The sequence below is a fragment of the Macrobrachium rosenbergii genome, chromosome 57, assembly GCF_040412425.1.
Source record: "Macrobrachium rosenbergii isolate ZJJX-2024 chromosome 57, ASM4041242v1, whole genome shotgun sequence".
NCBI classification, from domain to species: domain Eukaryota; kingdom Metazoa; phylum Arthropoda; class Malacostraca; order Decapoda; family Palaemonidae; genus Macrobrachium; species Macrobrachium rosenbergii.
Window position 1 is genome coordinate 11,842,895 of NC_089797.1, and position 14,047 is coordinate 11,856,941.

General features: G+C 36.8%; 1 long non-coding RNA gene across 1 annotated transcript in view; it reads left to right on the top strand.

The window, feature by feature from the left end:
- Positions 1–14,047, top strand: part of LOC136836925 (uncharacterized) — a 274,975-nt gene that overhangs the window by 195,510 nt on the left and 65,418 nt on the right. The window contains exon 3 of the long non-coding RNA XR_010852504.1: positions 233–283. This is a non-coding gene — a long non-coding RNA (uncharacterized lncRNA). The remainder of the gene's footprint in view (positions 1–232; positions 284–14,047) is intronic.

Below are 14,047 nucleotides of genomic sequence, written 5' to 3' on the forward strand. Positions count from 1 at the left end.
TTTATTTTTTTTAAGTTTTCGCCAATCTAAAGATAGAAATTACTTGAGATAAATAGAAAGAGAGTGTATATGTGTATATGTAACTCCGCACGAGAGAGAGAGAGAGAGAGAGAGAGAGAGAGAGAGAGAGAGAGAGAGAGAGAGAGAGAGAGAGAGAGAGAGAGAGAGAGCGCGTAGTATTTCATCAAGACCTTTCAATGAAATTTCTGAGATGCTTATTATCATATTTCAGATATATATCAGAGCCCTGAACAGTACCCAGGATCCCTTGGAAGAACACAACGTAAGTAAGCTACTTAAAGTTTCATTTATGGCACCCGCGCAACCATACAAGAATCGCAAGAGAAACGCGCGGGGCAGCTCCGATTCCAGAATCGCGCAGGAGGCAAATTCACGGAAAGAGGTGAACCGTATCAATCAGAAATCGATAATCCCTCGGGATTGGGAGGGATGGAGCTGGTGGGGATGCGATCGTGAGTGTTATGGGCCATAGTTCAGCCGCGATACTAAAGTGTACGCGGATGCCTTGTTTAAAAAGAGTCTTAAAGGATGAGAGGCGGAGGGAATTTAGAAGATTACCCTAACTCTCCGATTGCCTCAAGGCTGGCTGCTGGGACCCGCAGTTTGTTACGGGGGAATATCGGAAGAGGGGTCTGGGGTAGAGAGGAGCTGGAATAGGAACGGTTAGGGGTAGAGATGGATGTCCCCCTCCCTCTTTCCCCTCCTCATCTTTCCTATCCCCCCCCCCTACAAATCCGAGAGAGACACTAGGGTTTCATTTTCGTAAGTCCGAGTTCCATGAAGTGGAGCTGCCAACAATGCTGCATATCATGAAAGTTAAAAAAGGTATAACATGTATTCATACTGAGGAAAGAACATAACTGGTTAAAATCAACGAAATCATGAGGAGAAAATCACATACGGCAGTAAGACATTAGTAGATATATACATACATATATATATATATATATATATATATATATATATATATATATATATATATATATATATATATATATATATATATATATATATATATATATATATTATATAATATATAATATAATAATATATATATATATATATATATATATATATATATATATATGTGTGTGTGTGTGTGTGTGTGTGTATGTATATACTGTATATATATTATATATATATATATATATATATATATATATATATATATATATATATATATATATATATATATATATATAATGGATATATATACATATATATAATATATATATATGAGAGAGAGAGATAGAGAGAGAATGTAGATTTTCGACAACGAGCCCAATAAGAATTTTGAAAATTAACGATTTATGGTAAGCGGAAAATTCATATGAAATAAATAATTAGGTCGAACCAAATAAACGCATTTGCTTAGAAAAAAGTTCAGAAACATCAATAATCGAAGTAGAGGGAGACTGAAAACAGGTAAACGAATAGACAGGCAAAGAAAGGAAAGAGAAAAATGAAAGAAAGAGTGATGGGAAGACAAGCCTCAAGAGAGAAAAAGAGGGAGAGAGAGAGAGGTATGGTACGACCATTTTTATAAAGCAATATGTAAAGAATTTATGGACGGGTCCCAATCCCTACTTATACGTCTTAGCTCGTAAAGTAATGATATCACAAGCTCCTGTTTTAAGTTATTTGTTTACTCGTGGCAGATATTGGGGGATATGTTTTACCCCGAATACGGAGGATCGCTTTCCCGTGAGGGAAATGAACGCACCTGTGGTCGGTAATACTGCGCTAGTATATGATGGCTTCGGTATTTATCTTGTAACGTCGATTCGCGTATTTGATTCAGAGATTTGCAACAAACGTATTCCGAGTCTCTTCATGTCTGGTCACTGTCGGTCATTTCTGTAATTTGTAAAATTCATCATCACTAGTTTCCCTCCTTTTTTTTCCCAAATTTAATTTATTTTCAATATGTTCTGTTTGCCAGACGCTGTCTTATTCTTTCTGTAATTTTATAAATTCATAATCACTACTTTCTTTTATTTTTCTCCAAATTTCACTTATTTTCAATATGCTCTGTCTGTCAGGCACTGTATTATCCTCTTAAGAATGTTAAATTATTTCTGTACATTTTCTGAAGCTTCCCTTTTTAGGGAACAGCTTCAGTACCTTATGAAAGACTACCAGGTCATTGACTAAGAACCCTCCCCTTGAAAGACACAGTTGTATATGCAATAGGAAGACAGTAGAGAATTCAAAATCTCTCCCAAAAAAGACAGAGTTGCACCACTCCCTAGCTGTCTTAAGTAGTTCCACCTAAAGGGATACTGGCTGGCCCCTGACAGCTACCTAGTTTCCATGGATCTTGCTGACGCATGCGCGCTTCGACGGAATGGTCGTTGGTTTGGAATAGGTGCAATAAAAACCATTCATTCCCGCTTGGGTAACATAGTTACACGCGTACCATGAGCAGATATCTCGATGTAGCCATTCCCCTAGCCATCTAATCAGCCTCCTTGTTAATTCTGTTGTGTGTGTATGTTTTCTTTTTCTTTTTTTGGTAGCTCCCAATAGCCGAACTCGTGTCGTTTTCTTACAATAGATTAAATTGAGTAAAAATGAAACTTTACTATCTTAGGAGGAAATTTTCAAAATCAGAGACCTGTAATTTCTTAAATATCGTTAGATTTGGAACTGTTTCTGTCAAAAATGACATCTGTTTAACCTCAGGTCTTTGGTTATGTCTCTACAGTGTGTTGGAAAACTGTAAAAAAAATGCTCCATACGAGTAGGGTTCATCTTTTGAATAATAATAATAATAATAATAATAATAATAATAATAATAATAATAATAATAATAATATCAGGAACATGTCACAACCACCTCTTTTAGACCCCCTCACTAGGCAATAGCTAAATGCATCTCTCCAAATCAAAATTATTGATTTTCGAGAGTAAAGCAAAAAATTAATACGATCCAACTTTCAAACTGCTTTCTTTTAGAGCACAAATCTTGTCTCTTCCAACACACAGAAAGAAGATGATTCAATATTTATATTGAAAATAATGTTAAGCTTGTGACCTTTGGAAGTAAGTCAGTGCCACTCATAGTGGGTCAAGTGGCAAGATCAGCTATAGAGTACCTGTTTAATATGATCTAGATAAAACACAAGTAAAAAATGCACCAAAGTTTATTTTGCGCAATCGAGTTTTCTGTGCAGCCGATAGAGCGTATAATCAAGGCCACCGAAAGCAGATCTATCTTTTGGTGGTCTCGGTATAATGCTGTATGAGCCGCGGACCATGAAACTCTCAGCCGGCCGTGGTGGCCTGTGGTGTTGCGGTGCCAGAAGCACGATTATGACTAACTTTAACCTTCAATAAATAAAAACTACTGAGGCTAGAGGGCTGCAATTTGGTATGTTTGATGATTGGAGGGTGGATGATCAACATACCAATTTGCAGCCCTCTAGCGTCAGTTAGTTTTTAAGATCTGAGGGCGGACAAAAAAAGTACGGATGGACAGATAAAGCCTGCACAATGGTTTTCTTTTGAGAAAACTAAAAAGAACCAGAAAGAATTATTAGCTCTTGGAGCAGTTACTTAGTTAATGTAAATAGCCTTCATCCGTGACCCTGAATTACAAACATATAAGTACATAGACTCACACAGACAGGCATACAGAAAATTAGATAGATAGACAGAGTGATAAATATATAGACAGATATACAGATAGAATTGCGATGACAAACAAATCTGGTCTTTTACAAGCAACTGAAGTGCCGTTGGAAAGACTCTACGGGATAGTATAATTATATTTCAGTTTGTCTTTAACATGAAAATATTTGCTTTAAGAACGATTACGAATCTGAAATTTCGAGCAAAATTTTAAAATCACACCGCCTGGACCTGGAAACCCTTTAAAAAATTATTGAAAAATGGTAATTTTCAATACTGAATCATCTTTCTGTGTGTTGGAAGAGACAAGATTTATGCTCTAAAAGAAAGCAATTTGAAAGTTGGATCGCAATAATTTCTTACTTTAGACTCTCGAAAACTAATACTTATTTTGATCTGGAGAGATGTATTTAGCTATTCTCTAGTAAGGGGGTCTAAAAGAGGTGGTTTTGACATGTTTCTGATATTGTTATTATTATTATTCAAAAGATGAACCCTATTCGTATGGAACAAGCCCACAGGGGCCACTGACCTGAAATTCAAGCTTCCAAAGAATATGGTGTTCATTCGAAAGAAGTAACAGAAGGTAATGGGAAATACAGAAAGAGAGGAAAAAAAAGATAACTCAACAAATAAATAAATAAATAATTAAAAATGTAAGTAAATAGTAATAGCTTTTAATCTATGAGCTAGAATAAAGGAGCACAGTAAAATGTATGTGCAAAGACAATGGAGTTTAACTTTTATCTCTTTATTTTTCTTACATTGGGACTGCTTTTATAATATTTCCCTTATTTCCACGATTTTTCTTTTCTTTCTTCATCTACTGTACTGTCATACAGCGAAGATTCCACCCTTAAATCGGATCTATTTATTAAAAGATAAACTTTTATTTCAAAGAATTAATAAAAAAAAAAATACTTCAAACATGACAAGGTTCTTGACATAAAATTATGATAAACTTGCATAAGGTTTAATGAATTGTCTGCCTATTTGCTTTTTGTAAGATAATTACCAATTACCTAAGACGCACAGGAATAACTATTTGTCTTTCATTGTAGAAAGTATGAAAAAGTCCAATTTCTGTTTGGTCATATTCCTTGAAATTCTCGCATGGTTTCTCAACGGCTTCCTCCTTCTTATCCTGATGGATTTCATCATTTCTGAAACCTGCCTAAACTCACTGATGATTGGCAGTTGTTCAGAAATTTAGTTCGAATAGAATAGAATAAAATATAGAATTTAGGCCAAAGGCCAAGCGCGGGGACCTATGAGGTCATTCAGCGGTGAAACGGAAATTGAAAGGAAAAAGTTCTGAAAGGTGTAATAGGAGGAAAACCTCGCAGTTGCACTAGTAAAGAATTGTTGGGAGAGGGTGGAAAATAAAATGGAAGGAAGAGAATAAGAAGGTAGGTACAGTAAAGGGAATGAAAGGGGTTGCAGCTAGGGGCCGAAGGGACGCTGCAAAGAACCGTAAATAATGCCTACAGTTCATTCAGTGAGAGGCTTCCTGGAGCCTAGGTCAGGACTTTTTCCATATGATGGCTGTCGTATTATTCACAAAAGGTTGAGCCTCATAAACTTTGAGATTAATTTTTGCCGGTTGATAGTATATCACCAATTTGCAGGTTGAAATGGTTCTGAAAGTTTTGTCCTGGACATTTCATTGTAAACGTAAACTGCCTGGAGCATTGGTGCATATGATTTTTTTATCCTTTGCTGAATATCTTTATTCAGAAAGAGACTCTCATTGCTATTTGTAAGTCTTCCAGAATTGTTTGTGGATGAACTTCATTGGATTTGCCATCATGATAACCAATGTTTATCCAGTGTTCATAATACAAGTCAGTAAGATTGACAACACTGGCAAAGATGAGGATGTTGATAACATTAAATATTATTACCATTATATATCAATGCACAGTTCCGTGTTTTCTGCAGAGTCGTCACTTTTTTTTTCTTGCAAAGTAAATAAATGGATCATAACGACCACATGAACAAACGACCTCTAAAGAGTGCGCCATCCAGGTAACGTACTTTGTTTCCGTTGCTAATCATCGTTTTTATTCTCTACAACGGCCTTGTATTGGCTATAGAGCCGCCCGTGAATCGCCCAGGTAGAGCGTATTAAGCTGTATTTCCTTCTGCTGCGTTTGCCAAAATTTAATTAACTAAAGCTTCCGAGATAGTTTCTAATTCTGAAGACCACACAAAGCTCGTTTCGCTGCGGGACGTCACGTAGCGCAAAATCGGCCAAATACGGCGGTTTTTTCTCTTCCTTTTAAACCCGGTGGCGAGTTTCGCGTGGGAATGACGCCATCCAGGAGATAGCTGACAGTGTTGCCAGAACCCAGGTGAAAGGATGTTTCGACGTTTACTCTTAGTTATAATAGTATATACTTCCGTTATGTTTTATCCCTCGTCTGTTTTATATAAATTACTGCATTTTTATCCTAGTATTAGTCCCGAACACAATAGAGTACACAGAGATAATGCGTATGACATTTGTTAGATAAAAGGGCGCATGGCAACTCCGACCACCAACGGGCTCAGGTGGCGACTTTATCGGGTAATGGCTGGCGCGGTCGTCACTCAGAGAGCGGCTATCACAAGACCAACCGCCAGAAGGCATGCCACCACCATCCTCGCCACCACACCCAAGTGCGACCAAAACATCTCCACCACCACTATCACCATCACCACCACCACCACCACCAGACCCACACCGCCGATGTAGAAAGTTACAGAGGAGACGATCGTGTTGTTTATGCTTAAGGGATAAAGCATAATAAAGTCGGTCTTGCAACCTTTGTGGGGGGAAAACTAATGTCACTGTATTTTTGTTGTTGTTTTCATTCAGATGACATCTTTATAGAAGCAGGAAATTTTGGTAATCAGAATCTGATATATACGCACATACATACATGCACATATATTTATGTGTTTATATATATGTGTATGTATATATATATATATATATATATATATATATATATATATACATACATATTTGTATATATATACATGTGTGTGCCAACAGATTAAAAAGAGTAAAATTAACAGCATCAAGTTTTTATAATCCAATCGGTATCAAATACCTCAGACTATTAATTATTAATTTCAAAATTATTCATCACTAACCATCCATTGACGGAAAGAAAGAAGACAAATATAACAATACAGGTAGAAGAATGATCAGTGACTACGAGCGAAAGAAGGATTGTGACTGAATACCTAAGTATGTATGTGAAGGATTAGCTGGAAAACTTCATAATCTTATTATCACGAATCCTTTTGACAATATTTTATCAGTGTCGTTTACATACGGCCGATTAAAGAACTAAACAGAGTTCTTGACTAGACAGAAGAAAGGAAAACTTAAAAGGATTAAAAATAAAGTATTAAATAGATATCAAAATTTCAACCGAAAGAGAATACATTCGCCTTTTTTTATATTCACTTTCATTACTTCATTCCCTTACTCACTACGAGTCACCTTGCTGCCATCTAACCCCAAATTTGTGGGGGAGGGGGGGGACCTTCTGTCACACACACATGCAACTGTTAAATGAGCAAGTTAACCATCATTAAGGTCAAAGGTAAATAACGTCTAGACAAAAAAGAGAACTTTAATTTTTAACCAGGAGACATATTTTAAAAGAGAGAATCAACTTTTCCAGCCTTCATGGAACTCGATGAAGCAAATACTGGAGACAAAATGTGATCGTTTATTGTAATATTCGATTTAGTTAAGCCAAAGGCAAGAGAAGGAACCAGGGAATATGGCGAGCCCAAGGCCAAAAAATTTTCAGCAAAATATTCATTCTAAAAACAGGGCAACATCGTTCAGTGTTTTATCCACAACTCTCTCTCTCTCTCTCTCTCTCTCTCTCTCTCTCTCTCTCTCTCTCTCTCTCTCTCTCTCTCTCTCTCTCTCTCTCCACTGGAAAACTACTGTTGATGCAACATTGCTTTGCATGTCTTCATCAGTTTATCTACGTTCTTTCCAAACCTTTTGCATATTACATCACTATACAATCTCACAACCCTCATGAGGAAGATTTCTCAATTTAATAAATAAGAAAGTGACAAATCCTACGATATCCATTCATAAAAACCCGAAGGCTTGTAAACTAAAAATGTTGATATCTCCCCATGATTTATCTTGAGCCGTGAGGATTTGTGTGCACGTAAGTAGTGTTATAAGCATCAAAAACTTCGTTTTTGTGCTTGGAATGTTTCCTGCGTCCTCAATTTCCTCTTCGGTTTGTGAGGTAACAGTGGTAAAACAAGTCCTTTTTTTTTGTTTTAAGTTTGTCGAGTGTGAGAGAGAGGGGGGGCGGTGGTTAGAGAGAGAGAAAGGGCAAAAGAAATCCTCCTGAAAGGATCATTCCAGCTTTCGTTAATATATAGAGTCGGAAAGAGACAAATCTGCTCGTGTTCGGGACGCCCAAATCCCCCGCTGATCTCGGCGAGATCCCTCAAAATGAGACGGATTTTTAGCCGAGCGCCGAGAAAAGTGCGCTAACACACTCCGCCTGAAAAGCAACTCGAGGCTTTTTAGTGGCTCTAAGCCTCTTACCGGAGAACGCTAAGACCCCCCCCTGACCACCTGTGTTTATGCGGCCGGGGTGAAAAGTGTGATCTCGTCGACAAAAAAGAACACAGAGGCTTCCAGTGTTCGTAATCATCCGCCAAAGAACAGGTGAATCTCGGATTACGTCCTCCTCTCATTTGCTCCTGTGTATTCAAGTGCTTTGCGTCTTTCCGTGTCTGGTCTTTTTTTTTTATGAGTTATTCTGCGCACTTGCCTGTAACCACATCCATCTTGTTTTCTTTTCACTCCTGTTGCCATTTATTCTTACGGGCTGTGGAACATAACGAGTAGAAAGGAATTAGTTAAAATCAAATTTACTGGAGGGTAGCAGAGATGTGATAGAATGAATTGCCAAACATAAGATTGAATGAGGTACACAGCATAAAAAATGAACATTTTCTATGAGACACTTGAAACTGATGTGAAAACGAGAAGGGGATGGTCAGAAGAGTTATTACGAAAGTCAAAGTAAATAAATTGTAGTGAACTGAGAAGAAAGCAAAGTATTGAATCTCAAGACGAGCTTTTGCTAAAAACCAGTGCATGATATGTTGTTAGAAAACAAAACCTTGACAGAAGGAAGGATCGGACGGTTTTTAGTTTTCTGAAAAAGAAAACTATTGTTCCGGCTTTGTTTTCTGTCCGCACTTTTTATGTCCGCCCTCAGATCTTAAAAACTACTGAGGCTAGAGGGCTGAAAATTGGTATGTTGATCACCCGCCCTCCAGTCATTAAACACACCAAATTGCAGCAGTCTAGCCTCAGTAGTTTTGATTTAATTTAAGGTTAAAGTTGGCCATAATCGTGCTCCTGGCAACGATATACGATAGGCCACCACCGGGCCGTGTTTAAAGTTTCATGGGCCGTGGCTCATACAGCATTACACCAAGACCACCGAAAAATAGATCTATTTTCGATGCCTTTGGTTATACGCTGTACAGAAAACTCGATTGCGCCGAAGAAACTGTGGCACATGTTTTACCTGTTGTAAAGGGCTGCTGATACTGATGAAGCAAGACAGCTACGTTTCCTGCACAGACGCGGTATTATGACTGGCGGAACAGAGGGTTCTGCGCGTCGAGAAATACCTTAATGTTTGTAGTTTCCACAAAACTAGTTCGATTCAGAGACGAAGTAGACACAGCCCTCATTCCTCCGTTCAGGTTCAAACTGTTCTCTCTAAAAAGATCCTCCCACAAGTATTATATTGCCAATGTTGCAAAGCTGTTGCATAGATCCAGAGATATTTTTTACTTATATTTTGCAGACGGGATTTTCAGCTGTATTCCCCTTAGAAAAACCTACTGGGATACGTTCTTATATAATTTTTAGAAAAGATAATCATGAAAAAATTAAAGTCCTTTAATCAGCTTTCCAAGACCACAGAAGCCGATTTTACTATAAAAAAATTTTCTTTCATACTTAAATCATACACAACAGTTACTAACATTCTTGCGCCATATACACAGTGGAAGTGAAGGCAAACATTGTAAAACTAAGATTGGGGAGAAACTTGATTGTCACTGGTAACCAAGGTATTAACTTACGAATGGATTGTTGAGCCAGCCCTATTTTATGGGAGTGAAGTGTGGATTTTGAGTACAAATAAAAGAAAAAAAGTTCAAGCTGTTGGGGTGATAAATATGGTGCAAGACAAACTGAAATAGTGAGAATTGAGCAGATCTGTAGAAGTAGTATTAATAAAGTACTACAGGTGAAACGGTTTTAAGATGGTTTGGTCATATGGAAAGAGCGAAGGACAATATGCTGTTGAAGAGAATGTATATTTCAGAACTTTAAAAGAGAGAGTGGAGAGGAAGACGTGGAAAGTACTGTGTTGACTGAATTCAAGAGCTATTTTAAAGAAAGCCTTAGTATCCTAGAAGCGTGAAAGTGAGTGCAAACAGAGGTGAGTGTTGCAGAGTGAAGCCTTCTCAGTAGCTGTATAAAGCAACTTATGTTTGGGACGTTTTCTGCAGGAGAGGTAATCCACGATTCATGGGTGTCCTGGCTCTTGTACTTATCAATAGTTACTAATATAATACGTGGGTTGTAAGGTCTGCATGGTTCACCATTCAGCAACATGCTCTGAATGAACTGCTGACAGTGGTCCTCATGGTTGGGCCAACTCTCACCTATGGTTCCTGCGTATTTAGACAGCAACCGGCACCTCAAGTACACAACGTTAGCGCACACACACACACACACACACACATATATATATATATATATATATATATATATATATATATATATATATATATATATATATATATATATATATATATGTATATATATACATTATACAGCAAATATGTTATATATATATATATATATATATATATATATATATATATATATATATATATGTATATATACATTATACAGCAAATATGTTATATATATATATATATATATATATATATATATATATATATATATATATATATATATATATATATATATATATATATAGATTCAGGATTATGAGGTGATAATGAAACTTCTGTTCTCTACTGTTGGGGGAAGAGCAGGTTTTTCAGCATCTCTTGGGTTCTGTTCATAAAAATAAATAAAATTAAAAATGTTATTTTTTCTGAACAAATATTTAATTGTTCCGCAGAAAACTGAAATGTTTTCGGCTAAAGACTCGACGTCAGTGTCCCTGTTAGTGAAAAGCCAGATGGCTTTCAGTCAATCAATAAATCAAGCCAAAGGCTTCAACTGCAGATAAATGCCTTCTGTCAACAGCTATACAATTATAACTTATATTTATTTCTATAATATCTCTTCACTCAGATTAATCACTTGGCAATAAAGAAATAAAAAATACTATGAATACAGTTAATACAAACAGAAGTAAAATTATATATTATTAATTATAAACACACAATAAGTTCCCACCGATCTCCTGCAGTGCATTGCTCGCTTTCTTGGGCCGGGTATTCACGCTCAGGTGTACCTGTCAGTTCATCGAAACTGGCGTTAAAACACGTGTGGACGACATTTTGTGGGCGGAGTCAGTCCATTCACCAGAACTGATGAACTGATGGAATTACCTAAAGTTCTTTCGACCGACTGACAGGTGATCGCACGTGTGGACTTAAGGGTAAGCAACGATTTTATGACAGTTCGCCGCCGGATTTCGCCTGGGAAGGATCTCAGCCGCTCGGACAAGAATATGAATAAACTATGTATAGGCCTAATTCATTTCATTGTTAGACTCTGCGGCGTTATTTGTAGACCGTTGTGAGTCCAAATCATATAATACAAAATTTAAAAAAATATTTCCATGTGATACAGACGATTTGGAAAACAAAATTTCCATGTGATACCAGTGCCCTGCCTTTTTACGAAAGGTATTACTAGAGAAAGTAGGCTTCATGGTCCATTTCATAATTAACTGAACCAACTCCCAGGTCTAATATAACACTATTCATTAATATTGTATGATGAAAATAGACATCTCTCTTTAATAGGCAATATTTAGTCTTAACTATTTTTAAGAGAATTGCCACAGCAGCTAGTCTGTGTGGCTCTACCTCCTTATGAGTCAGCGGAGTTTCCATGGCTGCCATGTAGTGTTGCCACGACGAAGGCTAGGCGATCACTGAAGGCGATGACCTGGAGTTGACGGTCCGACTGACAGTTCTACTCTTGACGTGTGGACGCTCATCCGTCGAACGGTCGTGGGTGAACTGACAGGTAAACCTGAGCGTGAATTCCCGGCCTTGGAAATATCTTTCATTTAAGATGCTTGAGATATTAACTCGCTATTGCAGGATCACTGGAAATGGAATAATTTAATGTAATCTAGAACATCTCAATTATCTGTTTATACAGAAGTCATCACAGTTGTAATTTTGACGTTTATTCAACTTTACTACACAACAGAGAAACTCCTTATGTAGTGTTATATGTGTATATATATACTGTATATATATATATATATATATATATATATATATATATATATATATATATGTATGTTGTGTGTGTGTGTTTGTATAAACAGTTGCAAGTTTGACACCCCATAAGCGATTTGCAACTTTATTACACTATAGAAAAAATCCTTATGTAATATTTCAGTTTTTGAGGTCAATAAATTTGTGATCATATACATTATGTGTGTGTATATATATACACATATATATAATATATACACATATATATGTGACCATTACACATTTCTGGTGAAATTCTCTTGCGTTGATTCTTGTACCACGGAGTAGCAGGCCGTTGTTTGCAGAATGTTTTTATCGTCCTTCATTTGTTTTTCCCTCTGCGGACGGGAGCGAATTTCAGGTTTTGATGTTGCGCATTGTTGGGTCTGCAATTTTATGGAAGCCGAAAGAATGGGGGGAGGGAGAAATTGGCCGAACTGCGCGCTCGCAATCACAAAGAGAGTTTCTTGGGAAATGCATCATATGCTTGTCCCTGGACTTATATTTAAAGGGTGGTTCATTAAGAGCGAGAACAGCGTCGACAAACAGATTTTACTTTAAGATGAGAGGCGCTTCAATAATATCCTTAGAAACTGCAGTAGAGCTTAGGAACCTGGTTAGTTAGGCATTGAATCATGGTTAAAGCCAAATCCGGTAGGGCGGGGTTAGTTCCGTCAGTGCGCCTCACTCTGTTCACTGTAGGCATTACTTGAGATTCTTTGCAGCGTCCATTCGGCTCATAGCTGTAACCCCTTTCATTCCTTTTACTGTATCTTCGTTGATATTCTCTTTTTTCTATCTTTTTTTTTTCTTACCACCTTTCCTAACATTAGTTTCATAGTGCAACTGCGAGGCTTTCCTCCTCTTACACCTTTCAAACCTTTTACTCTCAATTTGCCTTTCAGCGTCGAATGGCCCCATAGGTCCCAATGCTTGGTCTTTGGCCTAAATTTCATATTACATGCCCAGTAGCCAAAAAACTATTATCGTTTACCGAGAAATTCTGCTCATGGTCCATACTGAACATCTTAGGCTACTCTTCAGACCATGTCAACTCTTTTGCTGGATCATCAAACTGAAAATGCTTTTTTTTTCTTCTTCTTCTTCTTCTTCAAAAAATGTTAACTTATTAACTGGCAATGCGTGAATTACTACTCATCATACGTGATACAGACTGTTAAACGATTTGTTTAGACAGGTCACGTGCACGAAAAATGAATTTATTCTGAGGGAAATTTCCATAGAAAGATTAATTTCTGTTTCTATCAATGAGTGGGACCCTATGTACAAAAACTATTATTGATATTTTTTAGACATTCTCAATCATTCTTTGCGTCTGATATGATATTCAAAGGTATGCTTTCTTATTTTAATATCGTAGTTTCGTCTCATGTGTAAGGAAATCGATAATATCTAGAAGCTACAGATTTTTTTTTCAAAGAATACGTGGATTTAGAAGCAACAGATTTTTTGTCAAAGAATACTTGGATCTAGAAGCTACAGATTTTTTTTGTCAAAGAATACGTGGATCTAGAACCTATAGATTTTTTTGTCAAAGAATACGTGGATTTAGAAGCTACGGATTTTTTGTCAAAGAATACGTGGATCTAGAAGCTACAGATTTTTTTGTCAAAGAATACGTGGATCTAGAAGCTACAGGTTTTTTTTGTCAAAGAATATGTGGACATAGAAGCTACAGATTTTTTTGTCAAAGAATACGTGGAACTAGAGGCCTCAGATTTTTTTTCAAAGAATATGTAGATCAAGAAGCTACAGATTTTTTTGTCAAAGAATACGTGGATCTAGAAGCTACAGATTTCTTTTTGTCAAAGAATACGTGAATCTAGAAGCT